General features: G+C 39.4%; 1 pseudogene; it reads left to right on the top strand.

The window, feature by feature from the left end:
* Positions 1-437, top strand: part of LOC108754390 — a 1,172-nt pseudogene extending 735 nt beyond the window's left edge.
* The last annotated feature ends 7,237 nt before the right edge of the window (positions 438-7,674 follow it).

The following is a 7,674-nucleotide window of genomic DNA, read 5'->3' as shown; positions in this document are numbered from 1 at the left end:
CCTCTTTCTCTCTTCCTCTTCCTCCCTCTCACACACACACACACACACACACACACACACGCACACACACACGCCCTCTCTTTCTCTCTCAGCCTCTCCGCCGTCTCTCTCGTCCTCTCGGCGCACCGAGAGTCGGGTTGAACCCCCTTTTCGCGCGCCACCCGACAGTGCATCCGCCACCCAGCGCAACCAGACGCGCGCCGGTTCCCAGGTCCGGCGTGGGGCGGTTTTGCCCCGTATGGCGGAAGCCCGAAGTCCCCCGCCGCGCTCCTGGGGCTGTGCCCGGTTTTCGCCTCCTCCTGCGTACCCGCGGACGTACTCTGCACCCGCCGATTGGTACGCACAACTCACCCGCCCGTACGCGGATCCTCTCTCCTGTGCTCTGCACCTGCACACGATTCCTCACCCCCTCGTCCTTACCCCCGGGTGGCGGGTAATATTCCCCTCGCAACCCCCCGGCGAACACGCAACACCCCCTCGTCCTTCCGCAAACTTTCCTCCCCCCCTCCCCGCTCCCGTCTCCCTTCTCGCTTTGTCCACTATTTCTCCCTCTCGCGTTTGCGTATACCATCCCCTTCATCTCCTGCTCGCTTCTACTCGCCACCTCCGCCGCAGAGGTTTCCTCGGCATCCGCCGTTTGGCCCGCACGTTCGTCTTCGTCGAACCGTATCGTGTTCTCGATATCTGAGTCTGGTCGTCGTGTCCCCAGCAACGTATTCTGCACCGACCCACACTGGGAAACGTCATCGAGGTGGTTCGCCGGTGGTTGTCGTCCCCGAGTTCCTGACACGTCCGCGGCTGTAAGGCGCGCGAAATATATTCCCCGCTCCGTCCACATTGCGGAGCGTGGTATCCGGACGATCGATAAATCGATCCCACGATGCGGTCGCATCGTTACTCGAGAATCTCTCTTCCTGTAACGGACATTACGATCGATTTCGCGCGTTAATTTCTCAATACCGCGGCTTTTCAGAATTTTCAATCGGTACGAAATAATCCTGCTTGGTCACGGCTGTTATCTCAAGTAAGTTTCTTCACCCAATGCGAGAATAGACTGTAATAATTTTACAAAGATCAGCGCCGAGAGTGTCCCGTCCCGGAAATTCGATACACGTCTTAGCCCTTTGGAGCGTATAACGCATCGCCAATTTCGAGTGTAATTCCGTTACCTTGAGACTCGCTTTGTTCCCCGAGCGACTTCGTCTCAGCAACGAATTCACTTAGCGGCAGACAACTTGGTGCATTGGTATAACGACCGGGCAAATGTACTTTCCGCGTCAAACATTTTTGCGCTTGTTGCGTTCTCAAACCGTTTTTACGCGTGGAAAAGCGTGGTGGTATTTGAAATATCGGAGCACCTTACTCGAAGTTTGAAAGTCTATCGACTTACTCATGTAAAGATAAAATGCGGATTATTTGATCATAATCTTTACACGTAAACCTTAAGAATCTGTAAATAGTAAACAAACATTTTGTATTTGTCAAATCTGTCCACTCAAGTTCCTGTTAAAATTCTGTATTGAATTTTCGAGTGTGAATTTAACATGTGATTATTTGAATATTTTGTGTTACATTGATATTCAATATTTTTTAGCATCGAAATAATATTATTTATGAATATAAGTGAATATGTTAAGTAACATAAAAATAATTTGTCTGCGTGTAATCGGAGAGTGAACAACTGTTACATTTTATTCTTTTTATTTGATTAAAACATTATTTGAATCGCTCTTGTTACTTCATCGAATTGTCAAAAATTAATATTATATTTTACTAGTTGACTACTGTACGTATACGCTCAAGTTGCATCAATTCGCTTCACTTTATAAGAATTCTTGTTTCCATCTGGAAACTAGGATGAAGTTAAGGAACCTCATTGTGATATTGGATGGTTAGCACCATAGTTGATGCACTACTAAATTAGAATTATATTGATACCGTTGAGAATGACTCGAAACGGATTTTTATATTACCAACTTTTTATATTATTACACTTTACATTAAAAATGGACGTATAAACATTTCCATTATTATACTTGCGCAACGTCCTACTTCCCCTTACATTTTAGTCTTTATATTGATAAAAATAATATATCTAAAACGTAACTTCGAAGGCAAACGAACAAAATTAATTTAACATCATAAATGTTAATTTCACTAAAAAAAAAAAGTTGCTGACTAATTGTGTCAGTATTACATTTTTGAATAAATTTTTTTACCTACACGCAGAGAATTTTTTTCTTAGAGTTTATCTTGAAAATATATATATAAATATGATAGTTGTGAAACAACATTAAATTTCCAAGAATTTTAAATGTAAATCTCTCTCATTCATTAATAAAACTACAATAAAGTATAAAATAAGTTTGATTAATTTACTAAAGTGCATAATAAAAATCTTTAAAATATTGTGTCGTACCACAACTACCATTTATTTTTGAGAGAAATTTTAAAACAAAATTCTCTCCATGTAGTATTTGTGTTACTTTTTAACACATTCATCTTGTAATAAATTAACCGTCAAAAATTTGAGTGGACTGTTTGGGATACGCGAAATATGTTGAACTTAACAAAATTTTCCAACTGCATACCTGTAAACGTAACTTTTTATGTATATACTTGTTTAATTATAACGCTCTTCCGTAGTTAATGTACTTTCTACGTAAAAAAAAATAATTTTTGCGCTTGTTGCACCCTCAAACTGTTTACGCGCTCGTGGAAATATAAAGCGATAAAACTCGAAGCGCGTTACTTGAAGTTCGACAGAGTCTACGGAGTCATGTACCTAAGATGAAATGCAGATTACCTAAAGGTATATATTTACACGTAAACCTTCCGTATCTAAAGACGTAATTTTTATGTACAATGGACACCCGCTTAATTCTAACGCTTCTCCGTAGGTAATACGCCTTTTCTCTATAATGAGAGATTTACGAGGTGAAAACTAAACAAGATTGCACGCGTCAGAGTGTTCACCGCAATTATTCAGCTTAAGACTTAACTAACGTCTATAGTAATCTCAGAAAATGTAATACTGCTTCTCTTTTTATAAGTAGCAAATTACAAGTTTCCCTCCTCCTCGTTTCTGCGCCGCGAAGGTACTTACTGCGTGATGAATTATCGCGACAGAGCATTCCCTTTTTGTGATATTTTAATTAAACCGTGTGCAACATTATTCCTCTCATCGCTGCTGCGATCTTCGTCATCGTCGCTATCACTGCAACGACAGCAACGTATCTAACGATAAAGCTAGCGTTAACGAGGCATGGCAACAACCCTTGTCTTACGTTAATATTGTAGTGTCAGATACCCTTTGCGTGCCATCACTCACACTTGCGGGCCTTGATCTAGGATAAAGGTCTACGAGCTGTAAGCACACATACAACAAGCAAGAGAGCCATAAATAAAATATTACTTGAGATTCCCGTACATATTTTGATTTGATTTAACGAAATATTTTATTGTACTTTCTTATTATTATATTCTCTTTGAAAAACAAATCAATTACATAAAATACAATTGATTGAAATAATATTCACAAAATTGGTTCTTCCTACTTCTATTATCATTCATCGATTCCATAAAAATGAAAATTCTTAGATAAATGATTAATTCGTCTAGATAAAAAATAGTCTATCTTGGAATGATTGAATTTTTAAAACATCTTCGAGTTCCTAAATTCTGATGGAAAATAAAAAATTTTTTTACTCGTAAATAAATGTTGTTTCACGTGAGATCGTATTATCAGCAGCGATTCTATAAAGAAAAGGTCTTCTGAGTGTGTTACAAAAATAAAATAAAATTTGAAATAAAGTTAAAAAAATAACAAATGATGTAACTGGTTCTATATAGTTACAGGAATAAAATATTTTGTTATATTCTTCATCGTCGCAATACTAAACTTCTTAATAAAATCTGTAGCATAATCGGGGATATTTTATTTACGCATTCAACAATGAAATTGTTAAGTGGCCGAGTTATTATATCGGCTGGCCATTAGAAGAAGGAAACCGCATAGTGCAAATAAAGAGAGGTCTTTCAACTGAGAAGGGAACTGAATCGGCTTAAGCGGTATAGATTAATAATATATATATATATTCAAATGAAATCTTTCATTTGGCTGTTGAGAGTCGAGTTTTAATAAACTTCGCAAGCTTTTCCGGCGGCCGAGTACCTACGTATGTACCAGCCGTCAAGTGCAGGCTTAGAAGCTTAGCAGCTCGTAAGTACATATAAACCAGAGCGGAAGTAGCGGAGGGTATATATAAGGAAGGAAGGAAGATGAGAAGGTGAAAATGAGGGAAAGAGAAGAACGACTACAGGGTGATGTACACGTCAGAGTGACTTTCACCTCAACTCTAATTTCGCGTAACAAAAGAAATGTCTGTGTTCCTAGGAGAATTAAAGAAAGACATTTGAAGAATTTAGCTTCTCTTACAGAGAAGAAATTCAAATATCTTGGAGAAGTATATACTCGATGCGAAATATAGTACATCAATGTATTCTCGAGATTCATACGGTGAAGTAACAATCCTTCGTTAAGGCTTACTAAACACGGGAGATGATAGAAAAAGTTGTGAAAAGGCTCAGAATAATATCGGTTAATATGTATAACAACATAATAACGAGTACTTGAAGGGGACGGTGATTGCACGGAGCACCTTGTATATCGGAAGAAAAGTTAGTGCCAGCTAGCGAGAGGGTGTTTTGCTGGGCAAATTGAGCACGAGCTTTTCAGTTAATCGTCGCGTTCATACCCTTCGCTCTCTCTCAACAGGGTGCTCTTCCTCTCTCCGACCTATGTGTGTGTGTGTGTATTTTTATTTATTTTTTTTTTTTCCGTGACAACCGTCGTGCGATTCCGCTATCCAACTTGTCGGCAACAGCACAGTTCGCTGCTACCTAGAAAAGGTCTGACGACGAGAGCGAGAAAAGGAAGAAAAGGCAAGCCGTGTGATCTGCATAAGAAAAAACTGAAAAATGGAAACCCCCAACACCTAGTAGCTGTCTCTTAATACCACACCGCGTCATCCGACGCGGTTGCTCGACGTCATCATCGAGGTGTAAAACGGAGCTAAACTTTACCATAGTAAACAATGAATCGAAGACTTTATTCAATCTCGGTTATACGAATGAACGCGGAATGATCGCGGAATATTAAATAAAAGTGTCGCTCGGTAATGAATCGCTATCAATACTTGGCTGATTAATCAAGCAAAATTAAGAAAAGCAAGATTTAATGGATAGCCGTTTGCAATTTTGTTGCGATTGTGCTTCTTAAATACATTTATTAAAAGATACTAGAAAAGATAGCGCCGATTATACATATAATTAAAGAAAGAAATAAAAGTATAAGAATAGAAATAAAAGAGGAATATATTTTTGATCTTTTACAGAAAAAAGTATAATAAAATATAATAATCCAGTACGTAATAAATTTATATATGTATCTCAAAAGCATCATGAAAATTGTGTGATAGCATGATATTATTGTAAATTAGTATAGGAAGATTAGTGTAAGAATTAAAAAGATTGTGACATATAGAATGAAAAGCACTTGCATATACAGGATGTCTCAAAAATGGGTGGTGAAACTTTAGTATCATATTGTACGGCTTCTAGAATGAAAAAAAGTATAATCATATAAACGTAGATCGGAAACTCTTCCTTTTTGAAATATAAACACTTTTTGTTCATCTCAAAAGTTTATATGGACAGATATCACATGAAGTAAATATTGTGGTACAGCAAGTAATACTGTCATGAAGGCAGCTTATCGTAGTAAATATTAGTTTCTAAACGTTGCATAGTTAAGATAGTGTTATCAAGATGATTTATTCCAATATCGAGAGAGCATTTCACGTATGGACGGACTAACGAAAACTGCAGAGAAGTTCAGTATCGTCTGTATCGTGAAACTTCGATACGGCAAAGACGATGCCCTGTAAAGAATACATTTAGTTTCTTTTTGAAATAAGTTATAAATTTTTTAAATATTATCTCGCAAACAAAGTGTATTTATCTCAAAAAGAAAGAATTTTCAGGCCTATGTTTATATGATCTTTTTTCGTCCTTAAGAACAATAGAACATGATATCAAAGTTTGGCCACCTATTATATATAATTTCTGGGATACTCTGTATATATGAGACAAAGTAATATATTCAGAGTGGATTCTACTTAGTGGATTCAAATAATTACAATATAAGATATGGATGAACGTAAGTGATTAAGTAAAACTGTAAACCAAGTTTCTTCTTAGCATGAAGCTATAAATAAAAATGTCCTCGTCTACATTTTTTAAACTTATATATAAAATTTAATACATAATATATAAAAACCATAAAATTAAACATACTAACATATTTCGTCTCATGGCGATATAACATATTGATACCTCTCGCAAATAATTCCGAGAATTTCACGTGAAAGAGTTTCTCTCGAGTATCTAATAATATTGGCCTGTGCAATAATCATTTCATCAATTTGTTGCGTATCATCGACAGAGCCTGACGGGAGCTATATTAATTTGCCGCTGTTGGGCCCAGAGGGCATCGATTTGTTCCCGTCGGTTTGCTAACTGGTCGACCAACACGAAATTGCGATTCCACGATGAATTTATGCAGCCGTGATTCGTTCGATGTCTCTGTATAAAACTGTCGTCGCACCCCCGTCATCCCTGTCTGCGGCACCACCCCTACGGCGATACGATATAACGGTTGCACGCCCAGGGAATCAGGTGCACGGTCGTGTTGTAAGCTACTGCAGCCGCTTCGTCAAGGGAAACAGGAAAACAATTTCGGGAAAACTGCAACGAGCACCGCGTCAAAGAATCGGCGTGTACGCGTTCGCAATTTCGAGACGATCGAGACCAATCTTTTCCGCGAACACGGTACGTTGCGCCTCGCGAATGATCGATACCGTTTAATAACACTGCCGAGTTTAACTCTCGCATTTACCCGGGGACCAACCGGAATAATTCGCGATTTCGCGAATAATCAAATTACACGAATCATCAAAGTTCGTAATGATTGTACTCTGCGCGGCAGGAGGGATGCCGACAGCCACCGCGCGGCAGCGGACCGTCTCCGTTCTCGTTTCCTGCCGGAGAATTACACGACCCAATTCCTCCTCGTTTCGTATGTCATTTACTCCCCAGAAGAGCGAGAGGTAGGTCTTCTTAAGAGACCTCGTTCCGAAACTAGCGCATCTGCTCATCATTCGCTCGTTCTTGCTCGACCACGGTGAAAATCGCGTCGCCGCCGCGTCGCGGAATGCCAAAGCGTTTTCATCCCGGCGTGTACGAAAGGCACACGCTAATGAATTTCGCGAGGGCTCGCAAACATTCGCTGATTGCCCAATTCGTTGGGCACAAACATTAGCCTTGTGGCACGCCGTAAATATAACGATGGGGCTGCTAGAGCGTGGATTCTCTGCGGCCGACAATCGCGAGGCCTTCAAAGAAAGGCTGTTCGCATGAATAGAATAATTCGAGAAAATCAGGCAGGCTCAAGAAGGGTCCGTTCTATTACGTAAATACGGAATGTTTGAATTCCCACCAATATATTACGACTGCAGTACGCAAAATATATCCGTACTCTTTGATACAGTACTTTATTAGATTTCGCGCAACGCGAAACGATTTTCTGTCTTTTCCCGATGATTATAACCAGAC

This window comes from Trachymyrmex septentrionalis, unplaced genomic scaffold (assembly GCF_001594115.1).
Source record: "Trachymyrmex septentrionalis isolate Tsep2-gDNA-1 unplaced genomic scaffold, Tsep1.0 scaffold8, whole genome shotgun sequence".
Classification (NCBI taxonomy): domain Eukaryota; kingdom Metazoa; phylum Arthropoda; class Insecta; order Hymenoptera; family Formicidae; genus Trachymyrmex; species Trachymyrmex septentrionalis.
The sequence above is the reverse complement of the archived record's forward strand: the minus strand, read 5'-3'. Positions and strand labels throughout refer to the sequence as shown.